This window comes from Bombus vancouverensis, chromosome 3 (genome assembly GCF_051014615.1).
Source record: "Bombus vancouverensis nearcticus chromosome 3, iyBomVanc1_principal, whole genome shotgun sequence".
In the NCBI taxonomy this organism is placed as follows: domain Eukaryota; kingdom Metazoa; phylum Arthropoda; class Insecta; order Hymenoptera; family Apidae; genus Bombus; species Bombus vancouverensis.
In genome coordinates, this window is record NC_134913.1 from 10,390,187 (window position 1) to 10,407,157 (window position 16,971).

Consider the following 16,971-nt stretch of genomic DNA (forward strand, 5'->3'; position numbering starts at 1 on the left):
AGGTTGAAAACGCGAGATTCCAAAGAGTAGCGCGATCGAGAAGAAAAAGGAGGATCGTGCAGTTCGGCCAATCGGCGATCGGCCCGACCAATCGAGTTCCCGGGAAAATAATCCGATCGAATTTGCGGACAACGGGTGGTCTGGAAACACGGTCGAAACCGATGATCTCACCTCGAGATATCGATACGGACGTCGAGGTCGTCGGGTCTCGTGCCGTGGAAAGTTCCACTTGGCTCGAGAGAGGCAGGAAACCTGCGCAGACGCGGTACGTGATTTCGTACGTTCGCGCGCACGTCGAAAACCTCTAATTTATATCTGGACTTGGGTGCAAGATATCAAGACGATTCTTTCGTCGGCATTTTCTAGACCATTTCGCCGTCTTATATTTTAAATTTCATGGAAATCCGTTGAAAATTCGAGGAGTTACAGCGATTTTCTGGAAAGCCGCTTTGATGTCCATTCTCCTAAGGGATATCGATATTTCGCGGAAAACATCGATTCCGATGTGTTCTATGTAACTTTTTCGTCGTCGATAACATCGCGCGTTAAATATATTTGCCAGGCTATAGATTCAGAATGAAAAGTTTGACATTAGGAAATCGATATTTCCTCCAGTTCCTCTGAATAGCCGCTCTCATGTCCATTCTCGTAAGAAACGTCGGTTCTTACGCGTTTCACGTGTCTTTACGATTATTAGCGACAACGTGCATTAAACGTATTTGCAGTAGCAACAATGGTATTAAGTTTCAGGAAGATAAACCTGAGATTAGACGATGGATGTTTATGCATTTCTAAGCAATTTCAAGATACTTTTCAAACTTGACTTTCAAACAAACTTGACTTGAAACAAACTTTCGGTCGTCTGTAATTTACATTCGACATTATCTAGCTCCTAATCAAAGCATGCGACGCGTTATTTTAAGATTATTTGAAGACAATACGAGCCAATCGAATTTTGTAAAATCAACGATAAAATACAGAGGCTACCAAAAGCGTGTACATAGGCAGATACTTAGTTCGGTAATCGAACGATCGGTGTTACGTGCAACGCGTGATCGCTTTGGTAATAATCCTTAATTTACGTACTGCGGGATATTGCGTTTAGATGTACCTGGTTTTATTACATTTTCTTCCCTGTGCTTTCTTAGATGAACGTGTCTAGGATCTTGTAATGTTTCATTACGCAATTTGCTTACAATTAGCAAGTACCGTTCTGGAATATGATTGGTCAGATGGAAAGTGAAATCTGACGAGATTCGATCGGTCGCTGGACGATTAACCACGTTTAACAAGAGCCTGTTTATATTTAAGGAGGATGTAAATCAAGGCGCAACGCGAATTCTGTCCGGGAACAAAAGGAGGGTGTGGCGGATTTACGCGAGTTTACGGCTCGAAATCGAAAATAGAACGGACCATAAAGACCGGCATGCTTCGTGCTAACTAGAATACGTGAAACCCGAAGACATAGAAAGTACAGGGGTTTGTCAATCACACGCGGTTCCACGCTTGGTGAAATTCTTCCACGTTTGCTCTCCTTTCCTCACGTAGAAGTGGCACGCTGCCTTAATTGAAACACTTACTTATCAACTTCGTTATCTCAACTTTTACGTATCCCAAGAAAATAGAATTAATTCTAACGCAACGTTAATTCGTCTATCGCGTAACCGAAAGAAGAATCGCACAAAAAATTACCAAAATTTGAAATTTTCAGAAAAATCCAGACGGCAACCGTGATTGATGATCCGGCAAACGTTAACTTCGCCGAGAAAACACGACTGATTCCGAGCGATTTTCCCGTTTTCGGTTCAAACATATCACTCGATCTACCGTTTTCACAACTGCGCACGCAGCTAAGTTGGAAAGGCGATCTTTCCATCTGCTTCTCGCAAGTTTTAATCCGCAAAGCGAAAACGGCAAGAGCGCGTTTCAACATGTCCGAAGAAAGAAAAGAAAAAAAGAAAGAAAGAGAGAAAATGGGGGTGGAGGTTAGAGCATATCGTGACGATAGAGAAAGCAGCCTCGGCCGGACTACCGCATTCGTGCTGGGACGAGTTTCGAGGGAAGGCCCCGTAACTTGCCAGACTAACAAAATGGTAGGACCCAGCAGGCCTGGCTCAAAATCGAGCAACAAGTTGCTGGCCGCCTCTAACTCCTATAGGGTGTCCTAAAAATAAACCGAGGGTGACCACGTTCCTATGAAACGAACGGGGAAGCCTTCTAACGAAATAGAATACACATGTACTAACATCTTTCGTGTCCGTTTCCATGGAATCTTTTATGTACCTACTTTCGCTATTCCTTCTGTCGAACATCGTTAAATATGTGTATATAGATTACATATAAAAATTACGAAGAGATTATGTACAACTGTTTGTCGAAGTTAAATTCACTTGCAGAAAATGGTATTGCAGCTTTCGCAAAGAACAATTTCTTACAGAAGATCGTTAGATATACGTAATATTAGATCAGGTACAAAAATTATGAGATTTTGTACGGTTCTTTTATGAAGTTAGATTAAGCTGTACGAAATGCTATTGAAGATTCTGCGAAGGATAATTTCCCGCAGAAAATCGTCGAATATATGTATCTTATTAGATGCGCAGATTAGATGCAATAGATGCATTTAGATGCAATATATAAGGAGATTTTGTACAATTCTGTTTCGAAGCTAGATTCACTTGCAGGAAATGCTATTGGAACTTTCACAAAGAACAATTTCTTGCAGAAGATCGTTGGATATACGTAATATTAGATCAGGTTCAAAAATTATGAGATTTTGTACGGTTCTTTTATGAAGTTAGATTAAGCTGTACGAAATGCCATTGAAAATTCTGCGAAGGATAATTCCCCGCAAAAAATCATCGAATGTAATATATATCACATTAGTTACAGAAATTACGAAGAGATCATGTACAATTGTTTGTCGAAGTTAAATTCACTTGCAGGAAATGGTATTGCAGCTTTCGCAAAGAACAATTTCTTGCAGAAGATCGTTAGATATACGTAATATTAGATCAGGTACAAAAGTTATGAAATTTTGTACGATTCTTTCATGAAGGTAGATTAAACTGTACGAAATGCTATTGAAGATTCTGCAAAGGATAATTTCCCGCAAAAAATCATCGAATATAATATATATCACATTAGCTGCAGAAATTGTAAAAAGATTATGTACAATTGTTTGTCGAAGTTAAATTCACTTGCAGGAAATGGTATTGCAGCTTTTGCAAAGAACAATTTCTTGCAGAAGATCGTTAGATATACGTAATATTAGATCAGGTACAAAAATTATGAGATTTTGTACGGTTCTTTTATGAAGTTAGATTAAGCTGTACGAAATGCCATTGAAAATTCTGCAAAGGATAATTTCCCGCAAAAAATCATCGAATGTAATATGTATCACATTATCTACAGAAATTACGAAGAGATTAGGTATAATTGTTTGTTGAAGTTAAATTCACTTGCAGGAAATGGTATTGCAGCTTTCGCAAAGGATAATTTCTCGCAGAAGATCGTCAAATATAGGTGCAAAAATTACGAGATTTTTGTACGATTCTTTGTTAAAAGTAGATTAACTTGCAGAAAATGGTATCGAAGGTTTCGCAAAGGGTAATTTTGATCTTTCCTTTGACGTTTTGGAGATTTTAAAAAAGAAACTCGGCCCAAACTAAGTAGAAATTTGCTTTAACTTGCAGCGAAAACAATCTTCCATCGTTTGAATAAACCAGCACTGATCGAAAAGCCAAATTGATAAATAAATGATACATCTATCTAGAAAAGACGTGCAACCAACTTGTACGCCTAATGTTAAACGTACAAAGTAACTCGAAACTTCCTGGATAATCTAATACCTACGCACAGAAAGCATCGTGTTTCATACACATAATGATCTTTCAAAATAACAGGTCCAATTACAGTCACGAAGATCACCGAAATCACGGCTTTCATTGATCAAATTAAATCGTTTGATCGAGTGAACAACTACGTACGTATACGCAGTATAACGGAGCGTATTGGATACAAAGTGGGTCGTCCAATTCGACTATCGCGACCAACCGTAACGTTTCGTCGTCTATCTAATTACCAACATCATCTGTCGATCGTACGTGAATAGAATTAATGGACGATATCGATGGAAAACACGTGGAAACAGTATCAGCTGGTGTTCGCCGTCGCGTGCGAAAATCTATTTCGTAATTGAATAATGATCGTGCCAATTAGCGGCACGCCCGTTGAATATACCGAAGCGCGATCACCGAGTCCCATATCCTTCCCATAAATATCGATATAATCAAATTTTTCCTGTTTCACGAGCGCTACGAAACAGCGAAATTTTTTCTCTCATTAACCCTGCTGCGTTCTATCGTCATTTTCAACCCAACTCTACGTACCTTTCCAATGATAAAGAGTGTCTCGAGTTCGCACAAAGTACATGATTATCATCAGTATATATTTAAGTACATGATTTTTCGTTTCAATTCCATAGGAAAAATCTTCCTAAAACGTTATCCTTCCTGTTTCCTAAAATCAATTGAAAACGATGTTTGATCGAGATGGATTTACATAGAATTCCGCGATCTGGTTCTACTTCGGATCGTTCGGTATTTAACGAAAAGATAAAATGTTAAGAAAAAAAGAAAAAGGGAAATCTAAACGAACGTAACGCGAATCGACGATTTGTTTTAGGTACATCGATGAAGAACGATCCGAGGAATTGTTTGATGTCCAAAGTCTAAAGTTTATCTTGGAGAATGCTACTCGATCTGGTCGGAGAAAGCGCGCTTGATAATCGAACGAGTGTCGAGGCTTCGATCGAGATACGATATCTATCGCGTGTCGCGCACATTGTCTCTATTTATCGTCGGCCAACACGCGCCGCTGCTCGCGCGACAAAAAGGAACGTCCTCGGCGTCTTCCCACGCGTTATCGTGCGACGCTAGCAGCGAGCCAACGACCGTTTTCGACGCCGCGCCGCTGAATTTCGCTCGGAGCGCTGGTTGCCAAACGGAAACCATTTGGTAGCGCTTGCATAGTGACAAAAGCGGTTACAACCGATGCAGACGGGCGAACGTAAACGTCGTCGTTGCGATCTCGTTGCCCGATTCTGACTCTCTACGACTCCGCCTTTATATTACTCGATCTCGATCTTTATGTTACATGGACGAAAAATGTTAACTCGACGTTTTCGTGATATATTATCCGCCGTTATTTTTCTTTAAATAAATTACGGCGCACTTAAATAGAAGCTAGTTGCGCATAAATAGTAACTACAGACGATTCTTCTAAATAAATCGTAGATGTAAATAGAAATTAGTTCTGCATTATAACTACGAATAATTTTCTTAAATAAATTATAAAGGCAAAATAGGGAAACTGGTTTTACGTTATAATTACGAATGATTTATTTCAGTAAAAAAAAAACCGCATTCTCGTTTATATTTCATTTTCCTAATTACAGTCTATATACGTCATTGCACATTATGTTATCTATATGCGATATTTCGGAAACGCAGTACAAGCTTGCAAGAATATTTATAGAGGATACGGCGATTAGTTTAGAAAATTTGAATATGAGAGAACATAGCAATGGCGATTTATTGGCATTCAAGCGGATACGTAGACGCATAGAAACTGGATAAAAATATTGCAAATATTTGTTATACTTTTATCGCGTCAGAACTTGATTGAACTTTTGCATCCGTCTAGAATCTACTATAGCGTGATCGTGCATCATATCGTTAAAAAGATAATCCTGTCGTGCCACGTTCATTACTGAAAATCTACAACCAAACGACGTCATAATACAACGAGTATTAAGATAACTAAATTAAAAACGGTATAGATATAGAATTTTTAATGAGATCCATTGAAAGTGCAAAGTATTTACTACAGATTTTACAATAATTTTTAGTGGTTTTCCGCATACGTACATATCGTTTTCCAAATTCACCCATTTCTTGCCGTAGCCTAATCTTATTAATCATATTTTATGAGCTTGAATATACATAACTATCTTTTATGCTGTAACATTCAACTACAGTCGAATAGCTGTATAGTCATTCATTACGAGAATCGACTTTAGTCCAAGCGTCATTACAATTCATTCATCTCTATCACCAACATATTTAAATCAATAACGATAGATATATGTACATCTCTCTCTCTATATATACATATATATTAGTAAGAGGATATGAAGATTAAAGAATTATCGTTTCCTTCTAAAACTAGCAACGTTTCTCAAGAATACATAGTTGAAGAGATTAATAAGACGGTGTAACGATTAAGACAATTAATCACGAAATTCATACGAGTCGTGTGTTCCAAAGATCAAATAAAGATATTGCGAACTTGGTGTTCTTAATGAAATAACAAATTTCTTAATGTTTGGTCTCTGGTGAATATTAAACGTGTTGATTTAAATGACGAAACGAGCGAATACTTGCGATAGTCAGATATGTTTCACGCTCGTGTGATGATGTGCCGCTACAAGTCTAAGAAACATATCGTAACGAAGGACTTAAAAGGAACAAAAATTCGTACAAAATAGGAAAATCAATGGGTAAATTTGATTTCTAAGAATTCTAAGAATTCCTCGATTAGTTCTTTGGGAATAGTTTGTAGGAAAATTAACTTTCAATTCACGCTAAGTACAGAGCGCAGAACTTGCGATTACGTTCGTTTGTTGTTTATTTATTTAAGGATGGAAAACCTTGGAATGAAGAATTTCGGCCTATCTTCAACATCGATGCTATATAACGATGAACGAAGTTGTATATGCAGTTTATGCGCCATTATAGCCAGTATTGCGTAATTTCTGAGTGGCCAGCTTATCTTTATTACATCCTCGCGTTATTAGATGAAACGATACTGTAACGATCAGAGAAAAATAGCTTCCCGTTTAACCTTTTAGCCGCTCGATTCGGAATATTTCATGCGCGCTATATCACTGAATCGCGTTCGAATGGTAAATCTTACAATATACCGGTGATTCAACTCAATACGTAACAAACCGACGAATCGGGTAACACAGGTGTTAAACTATGAATACTTCTATAAATTCGTATATTTATGGAAACAATTGAGAAAACGAAATCTACATAGAGTTGCATCTTTCACTCTAAATATCGTAACAAATATCGCATATCTTGAATATTTTCTACATTCTTGCATAAATGCATAAAAATCCGCGCTCTAGTAATAACTTCTTTATATCTGAAAATATTTTCTATCGGAATCACACAAAGACTAAACATACATCCAGAGCGAATTTTCCCCAAACGGTTAATAATATTTCGATCACGCTCGTATCACTAATTTCTCGTGTAAAGCGTGAAAACACGGAATACCGTGTAATTACATAGCCACAAAGACGTTATCAAACGCGTTTCTACATTTTATTCGAGCGAAACTTGCTCGGAAAATTCATCGATCTAACGTCATAACAAACCAAATCTCATATAGTTCATCGTTATTGTGATCCTAATAATCCTCGTTATTTTCGCATATAAGGACCATTAGCACAAATGTATTATTTATGAAGAATTTACATAATGTATTTAATGTATTATAATATCATTCAGCTACAGCGGAACAAAATATCGAAGTTGTCAATTATCAGAGACTACCTTATTGGTCCTCGATTATAGTTCGGATTATAATTTTCAAAAGCTAAACGCCGATTCTGTGCGCTTACAAACTTTAGAAAAGATACACGAAAGATGGAAAGAAGGGATTTTCGCAGACGATCGAAACGAACGTACCGAGACTCGAACATCGTTCGTTTCCAGGCGAACGACCAAGCAAAAAAGATACTCGTTCGCCGTTACCTAATCAGCGGAGGCTCTCGAGCGTCGAGAGGTTTTTCACTGGTACTCGCGCGATTACGAGCGAGCGCGCGCGCGCGCGCGCATACACGTACACGTGGGAGTCGCGACGCTACTCGCGAGCCAACAGAACGCACTTAAGCGCCGTGAGACGAGTTCGCGCGATAACACGGCGCTGATAACAACACCACGACGTAGGTACATTCACGTTGCTCGTTACGTCGTGTCGTGGCTATTCGCGATAGGATACATATGCCTCGCTAACTGGCCGTTACTATCCCCATTTACTTTTCTTAAGACGAACAACGAGATTCTGATATTATAAGATTAGTATAATATTACAGCTATTAGTAGTATATATATATTAGTAGTATAGTAGTATAGTAGTAGTATAATATACAGCTCACGAAAATTTTTCCAGCGCTTGTAGAGGTCTTCATCTATGAATATATATATATTCATCTATGAATATATTCATCTTTTATGAATATATTTATATTTAAAAATTGTATTGACTATCGTCTCGTCACCGCATTGGCAAAATTTAACACGAATCTGAAAATGTATCTGTCTGAGTCGATTCGTTCGCTTTCCTCGGTAATTGGCTATATAAAGTACAAAGATACTGTGTACGCTAGTACTGGCGAGTATCCGGATTCCTACTTTGTTACATTTGTGCTTACTTTGATTTCTTAATTAGATGTAATCCATATATTTATAAATAATATAAGAAGTACGAAGTAACCGTTAACTATAATGTATAAAGCAATTCTGTAAAAGTAAAACGCCTATCGCGCGATACTTCTATAAGGAAAAAGAGAATGTTCATGGAATTTTGCAAGTTGATCAGAAATCTGAAGCAGAAGAAATTATCCTATAGTCGATCGTGTACTTCATGAAAGAGATATAGCGAGATTGTAAAATCGATCAGAGGCTAAAGTTTTTAATGCTTGAGAATACTCGAACGAATTAAGCAAAGAGGAAGAAAATGAGTATCTAAAACCGCAGTTGCAATTTCATTAAGTACTGTTTTGCTTTAGATCTAGTAGTTCCCATCGAAAAAACCTAGGTACAATATCACGTGTGATCCAGATTATGCTATTTATTTAATGTTCTAGTTCAGCAGCTCGCTATATTTCTTCCAGCGACATATTCCAACGACCATACTACCTATCTTCATTCAGTCTGTACACGGAAATCCCTTGGATAACACTTGAACTGCATGGAGGATCAAGTAACAAAGTCACCCAATTTATATCGTTCCCTTTACGATCCTAAGATTTGCAGGCACTGTGAGCCCTGAATAACACGGAATCAGTTTAATAAGACTACCGCACTGTGTGTCGGTATAAATATTACATTTGAATGACTTTTTGAAACCGTTCTATCATGCGTTTAATGAGTTTTCCCTTCATGAATGATTTTAAAAAAGACATGCTAGTATTTTTTGTGTATTATATATGTAATTATTATATACGTAATAGGTAATGAAGTCAAATCGGAGTTGAAAAAAGGTCCTTTGGAAGGAATGCGGATGTGATTGGTTGTTTTGACAGACTCAACACAATCGTAAAGTTAAGCACGCATATTGGCCGAAGGTGTCGCATACACAAACAAAGCAATGTAGTGTGGCGGCACTTGACAGTAAACTTCCCAACAGTTTAGGTCGCGTGACGCACGACACAAAGACCCTATACCTGCGGACAAGATGATTCGTACCGAATATTTCCAGGTAGCCTAAGGACCGCTATAAATCTTAGGATTTATTTTAGCTAAGGTCCTCCAAAGAGACAAACAGTCTTTGTTTATCAGTCTCGAAGTCGATCACCTACCACGGGGACACAAGAGAAATCTGCTATCTCTCACGTACGATGCTTCCCGCTAGCAACACCCTCTCAAGGGCAGCTAGCATCCTTTTCCAACGACCAACACGAATTAGCCAATAAACATTAACGTACATTTCCCTCACTTTCCGAACCAAAGCTTTTCTCAACGAATCCGATGCCTTCGCATCCTTAGACACATCCCAACGCAGTCTTCCTCCGCAGCAGCATCGCGACAAAAAAGTCAGTCTATTACAGCGAGTCAACATACCACGATCGTTATACTTACACGGTTCGAGTCGAATAATTACCTAAGCTCTCGACATCTCGTGCAATCATTGTCCGCATCTCGAATCATAGCTATCCAAGCTTTAACTTATAACCGCGCATTCGCGAACCGAATATAATCGCGAGTCCTGCGCCAAGTGTACTCATTGACATTACAGTGAATAAACATTTATCGTTGAGTAAATCTGAGTTTTCCTTCCGACCCTATCACGACATATCACCTCAGTAGCAACGCGTGACACTGAGCAATGGAAGGCAGTACGTCCCTTGCTTCTGTCTCGTCCCACGAGACTTCTTTCCATCTTTATGTTATAGATTATAGATATACCTGCATATAATTCTATTTCATCGTTTTTTCAACGCCATAACATACTTACTTTTGTCGAATTTTAATTTTCTATTAATTTTGAATCTATTCATTTTAAACGTGTTATTTAAGACCTTTCGAGACCATAACCTACTCTGGATTATTACCTATAGTTTTTCTAACATCTATGATGTCTACTAGAACCTAGAACTAGATTATACATATAAGTACGGGATCATATACATAACTTGTGTCTTGAAAATTTGAAACTATTACAGACCATGCTATTGTATCATGATTCAACTGCGCATTTATTTATAGGAAAATAAACTGATGGAAAATTTAGAGCGGAAAAAATGTGCAGAATGCTCATAATACAAAAAAATGTATAAAATATCCAAAGTACGGTATTATAATATTCATTATCATATATTATATACCTATTGTAATATTTATCGTGTAAAAGAAATCTTTGCTTAGGTTCCGTTAATTTGCATAAACATGCGCAGTCTAACGCTTGTCGCCATTGTTGCAAAAAAAATCCACTTCGAAAGTGTTAAGGGATGTTCGCAAGATCGTTGTCACGCTGGTAGTACAACGCGTTATGCGTCGGTCCGTATAAAGAGCGACACATTGCGCCAAGCCTATGCGCCGCGCGCTCCCGCCGCTGAATTAATAATCGAACTTACGTGGGTAGTTGCTCGTCTACCGGGTGTCTACAAGGCGAATGCATGCTTGACGAATCACCGACGATGGTAAGCGCCACTCGGCCATTAAAACACCGCCTAAAAATAGAAGAAAGCTGTGTTAACTTGATGACGGTAGTGTTAAGCCTAGACGATGATGAATTGATCGTGATAAGAAACCAGGTAAAAACTGTATCGCTGGCACCTTTCTCAGGTACTTAGGTAGTCAAGGATGATAAGCAAGGGCTGATAAATTGACGCGTTATGTGCACGTAATTGTGAAAGTCGCTTAAATAGCAAGTGTAGAAAAAGTGAATTTGTTATTCACTTTAATCTTACTCGCACACTATTGTCTTGAATGAATAAGCAACAACTGAAGCGTATAATATAGTTGGAAGTACCTATGTTTCTTATAGTACTAAATACTTGTGCGTAATTTGAGTAATTAGTACGAACATTAAGCGAAAAATAGATCGTACCTTTTCTAAAAAAGAGTAAGAACGTCTTGGTAGAGACTTAAATATGAATAAATTAGACACATTAGAATATCTAGTTCTAAAAGGATTGTACTCTACCGATATTGATAATTTAATTATAACATAATTGATCGAAATTTCTCAATTGAAATTGATATCGAACATCAAAAGACATTTCGCTGTGTCTAATATAAAAGAGCGAAACTAAATAATCTGTCGTATGTTACTTATAATTCCTATATATCTAAAACGAATAGTAAACAATTCCAAATCATGCTTAAAAACATACTATCTAGGAATAAGAATAAGAAAACATCCTAACCAAATTCCAAATTAACAACATTTATACATAGATTATGTGTCGAAAATCTCAAAACTATGCTAATTGTCAAACAAGGATTGTCTGCTTCACGCGCGAACAGTAATAAAATTACTACGTATAAGTGACGCTTCTTCCATGACATGAATGGATATTAAGCACTCGAAGAACGCATAGTTTGTCTACAACTCACTGTTAAGATTCATGTTACAAATTCAGCCGGTTGATCCAGCGGGGCGGTAAAAGAGTACGAAGAGTCGGTCGAGAATACACGAGCAACGTGAAAAATTTATAAATCCATAGTGTCGGTTACACGAATGGATTCCGAACAATACATATCAAACGCCATATCGTATGAAAGATTCATCGAGTTCTCGCTTTCGAACGACTCAAATGAAAATCAAATAGAGATAAATAAAAAAGACAGAAAAAAATAGTAGAGTCGATTTTTCGAAAGGTCGAAAACGAAACATATAGGTATGGATATTCCTTTCATACGTAATCGAGGCATCACTATTATATGCGACTGACACGCGATTAATCTTTTACGTACACAGGCATCTACTGCGCATTATAAAATGCATATACTGTCTTGGAAAACCGATAATTCATTTACATATAATTAATACATTTACACATAATGATATGTAAGTACATGTACGAAAACATAGCACTCGTACAGGACGATATGATTCGTCAAGATTTACGAGTAGTTAATAATTCGAATTCATTTCGCTTCTCGTTTCGTAATTGGTTAGGTTTAAAAACTGTGTTAGATTTCCACCAATAGAGTCTTAGAAGAGAATAATAGCAACAAACATGGCGGATAATGAAGAAGAAGAATATAGTAAACGAGTTCCCAATCTCCGAAATGGACTTGAGAATGTCTCCAAGTACGCTAACCTAAAACATCGATTATTTAAAAAACTACTTATCGGATGAAGATGACCCTTATATAAATAAACATGACAAATGGTAGAGAATGTTACGTAGAAAACGTTACCTTGATATCATAATTCGATCCTGAGTTATTAAATGGTCACTTTTTCCACGAGACGACTGCTCGAACTCGGTTCTCCTGGTCTCTCTCGAGGGAACGCGCGCACACGTCAAAACTACTCGAACGCATATTCTATTATAGCTTTATGTACAACTAATTCACTACAAAATGTCACTTTTTACATTTCTCTTTATCACTTATCAATACCTATTAGTTATCAATCGATTAACTAAACCCAATTAGTCGTAATCTAGAAACTACACGATAAACTAGATCGAAAAAGTTAAGATGGCTATCGTATGATGCTTCTGTAAGTTACTCGATATTCGATTTCCCACTGCTATTAATCGATAACTAGCAAAGGATGTAAGGTCGATGCGCGAGATGTATCGATTCTCGTATTCATGCAATACCATATGCAATACAGAACGGCTTGCAACACTGATTGCTTTTGACAGATAGCTTATACGATATTGGAATAATAAAAAAGAATTGTCGTGAATATTGAATATTATTCGATCTTACGTGTGAAACAATACCAACAATTCCATGCAACGTTGTCAAGCTTATTGTTTCGCAGTTGCAGAATCCGGCGGGTTTCGATCGATTTTCTAATATTCACTATCGATAATCTTCGATGTGATGTTTTCAGCAATAACATACGGTATGTATAACACCACACGTTTCCCTTTATCTCTCTTTATGTTGTTTACTCGGTACATTAGCCATTATTCCTGCATAAATGCGTGTTAACTGTCTCTTAATCTATCCACCATTTCTTCGTAACCTCAAACGTGATTTACGAGCAGAAAGGATGGTATAAATCATAAATATGATACAGCAATGATTTACTGAGTTGAATAAGGGAAGGTAAATTATTATAAGTATAATAAGGTATATTTTTAAACTGAATTGATAAATTTAATGTAATTGTTTTTTAGCGACAATCTAACCTAGTAGATACACTCAATTTTCTCATTTAAGAGGCTAGTGTAACTTTCTATTTTCTAGTATCTCAAAATTTCAAATATTGTACGCTAGATTATGTTTCTCTAGATTTTGATCACATGGTTTTATTTACAGTTTCCGGCTCGACTCGTTCGACAGAGAATAAACGCGTGACGTTTTTGTTAATCTTCGAAAGTGACTCATCATAGAAACGATTTCAACATTTGATAGAAGATTTTGAAGCGGATCCTGACGTACCATTAGATCCACGAAGAACGCGCCACGCCCTGCTTTCGACGTTGCCGTGTCCGCGATGGACGGCCCGCATAATGAGAAACACGAATCAGTGGCCTCATCGTTCTCCCGTATCTTTAGTCGCGTGCGCTGCGACTCCGTGCGCGTTTGCCTTTGCTTATCGCGTTCTTGCGCAGCTTTAATTAGCTAGCCGCCATCTCTTGGTCGCTATGCTACTTCTACGTACTTGCTTGTTCCTTTTATTTCTTTTGCAGTCATATATCTTCGCTCATAACCATAAAGATGGTACGGCGACGCTTCGAAGCATATATCAACAAAACACATGCGAATTAGATGGACCATAGAATGTGCTTGTTAAGATACCAACGCAGTTAAAAGACATACACACAGGTTTCGTCATTTCGTAATACTGTTATTACACAATCAGTATCGGATTCTAAAATTAAATCAGCTCTCATCCCAGATTTGTCACGTGTAGATTGTCGTGTAAACCGAAGTAACAAAGTTAAACATGTCGCGTTTGAATCATTTGGAAATTTAAAATAACGAAAGATTACTTTAAACAGAATCCTGATGGCAGTGTTAAGGAGATTAAGGAGGTTACTTTAAAAGCGTGCACTACAGCAGCGACAACGACGACGAAGAACAAAGGAGAGCATTGCTTATGCAGGGGAAAGAAGGAAAAGGAGGGGACATGCCATAAGCTGCGTACCCGCGGCACGCCATCTACATCGGCTTTGTGTATTTCATGGTTGCGCAATAGCGCGCGACTCGAGAAAGCCGAGCGCGCGACGCACGCTGGCATTTTTGCTTTTGTACGTCGGTCATAGGGTTGCGCACAACACTTCGTCCAACAATTGATTGCGCTTCAAAGGGAGGCGAAACTCGAATCGGACGGCGAAAAGGGAGAAGGGGAAAAGTGAAGTCGTAAAAGAGGGTACGCAACACCCATCCCGCGACAAACCGTACCGAACAAGGGCACAGAAGGCAAGAGAGACGGATTACCAACATTACAGTCAAACGGAGAACAAAGGGGGAAGGGTGTAAAGAGAGAATGGAGGGAGGACGGAAGACGCAGACAAAGAGACGAAGAAAGAGGAAAGGTGCATGCGATGAGAAAGGGTGGGGAAGAGGAAAGGAAAGGAAGATCGGTCTCTTGGTGCAGAGCGTAGTGGTTATAAAGAGAAGCGGCATCGCTGCACGGCTACTTGGCTCTCCAGGGCCAGGATATTTCAATACCGACGGTGGTCGGCCACCGCCGACGTGGCTACGAAGAGGGGAAATGCTTGTGACGATGTGCGCTTGTACATATATATATATAAATGTATATATGTAAATGGTGTATATATGTACTTCCCCTTGTACCCCTCACCCACGTGCCCGCCCTACGCGACAGCACATACGCGGTATATACGGCTTTACACACCCGTGGGCGTTAAAGAGAAAGAGAGAGAACGAGATATGACCGGTGGCACGGTAGCGCGCTCCGCTATTCGGGTTTCCTGCACGAGGGGAAGAGTGTGATGGGGAGGGAGAGAATTTGCTGTCTCTGTTTGAACATACACAGAGGGGGAAAGTTGCGGCAAAACGGAAAGGCTGTTGTCGAAGGGGAATACAGGGACGCGCGCGGCACGGCGATGGGGACCTCGAACTGAACCGTCGACCGACGATCGTCCGTGAGCCCGCCTTCTCGACGAGTCGAGGGGAACGGACGTGGGCTGTGCCACTCGTCGATTGGTCGCCGTGCTCAGCGGGGTTAGAAGCGTTGGTAGCGCCTCGAGAATCCCACCAATCGAGCGCCACTGTCGTGGCTTTTTTATCCTGCTATTTGCGCCGAAGGACGGAGAAGAGCAGAGGTTCCCCCATCTGGCTCTCTCACTCCTTTTGTATCCCTCTCCTTTTCCTTTGCTGAACCGCTCTCCCTATGTGTTCGTCGGCACGGAGAGGACACTCTCGTTTCGGGATCCGTTGAGGTTGCACACGTTTTCACGAACAGTGCCGCCGGTTTTACTGCGACGCGCTCTATTCTACGTTGATCGTACTCGATACCGTGTGTTATCATTCCGGCGAGTTTCCGATTTTTGCGAATAGTCCGTTCGAAAACGTCTGTTTATTATAAAAGCATCGTATGCGATGCCGTGCGGTAGTGTTATGTAGTGTGTGACAGTACGTCGCAAGAGGATACAGTGTTGCCAGATCGTGGGCGCGAATCGACACGGCAAAAGCGGTACCTTGATCGCTTGAAGCATCGTGATTAAATCACGCGTGTGTTTCTAGAAGGACACATCGATTGATTCGTTTTGTTTGTGATAACAAGTGATAAACGTAACGACGGCATAGTCGATTCTCGAGTTAATCGGGTAATACGCCAGTGACATTTGGTGCGGTGCTATCGACGAAATAGAGTTGGCAACGTTGCATCGACTGGTCTCTCACACAAATATACGCATACACGTACCTAGAAGGGAACTTGGGGTGGCTGGCTAGCAGGCAGGCGGCAGGCAGGCAAGCAGGCAGGCAGCTTTCTTGTTCCGAGGACGGCGCTCCTGGTCGCGCCGTCTCTCTTTTCTACCTCCATTGCGCTTGCTCTTCTCTCCCTCTTCTCCCCACCCTTCTCGTCCTCGGTCACTCAATCACACTCTCCTTCTTTTGCTTTCTCTATCTTTCTCTCTCCGTTGTATGCGCGGCGCACGTACCGTTGAGAGTTTCTCCCTTCCCCTTCTGATACTCTTTCTCTACCGTTACCCCCTCCCCTCCTAACCTCGAGCGGGTCGGGCGAGTCCACTAAGCTTGCGAGGGGAGTTCGGCAGACCTCGGCTCTAGTCGGCCTCGATCCGCAGAATGTGCTAGACGCTGTGAGTCGATCGCTCCAGTTTTTACATATTCGTATATAGACAGACTCAACGCCGTTCACGAGGCTTTAAAACGTCCTATTGCACTTCGTACACGGATCCACGAGTTTCCAGTGCCTATATCGACGTTAGTTTTCACCATCAGTTTCGGACGCACTCGATCAGCGTATATCCGTACGACGGCCATGTTT

General features: G+C 39.7%; 1 long non-coding RNA gene across 4 annotated transcripts in view; it reads right to left on the bottom strand.

The window, feature by feature from the left end:
* Positions 1–16,971, bottom strand: part of LOC117165838 (uncharacterized) — a 171,286-nt gene that overhangs the window by 152,487 nt on the left and 1,828 nt on the right. The window contains exons 1-2 of one of the 4 annotated variants that reach the window (XR_004466097.2): positions 16,387–16,526; positions 10,934–11,029 (exon numbers count right to left, since the gene is read on the bottom strand). This is a non-coding gene — a long non-coding RNA (uncharacterized LOC117165838). Of the gene's footprint in view, positions 1–10,933; positions 11,030–12,728; positions 14,770–16,386; positions 16,527–16,971 lie in introns of those variants that run through there. The other 3 variants (XR_013061928.1, XR_004466098.2, XR_013061927.1) reach the window with 3 other exon arrangements.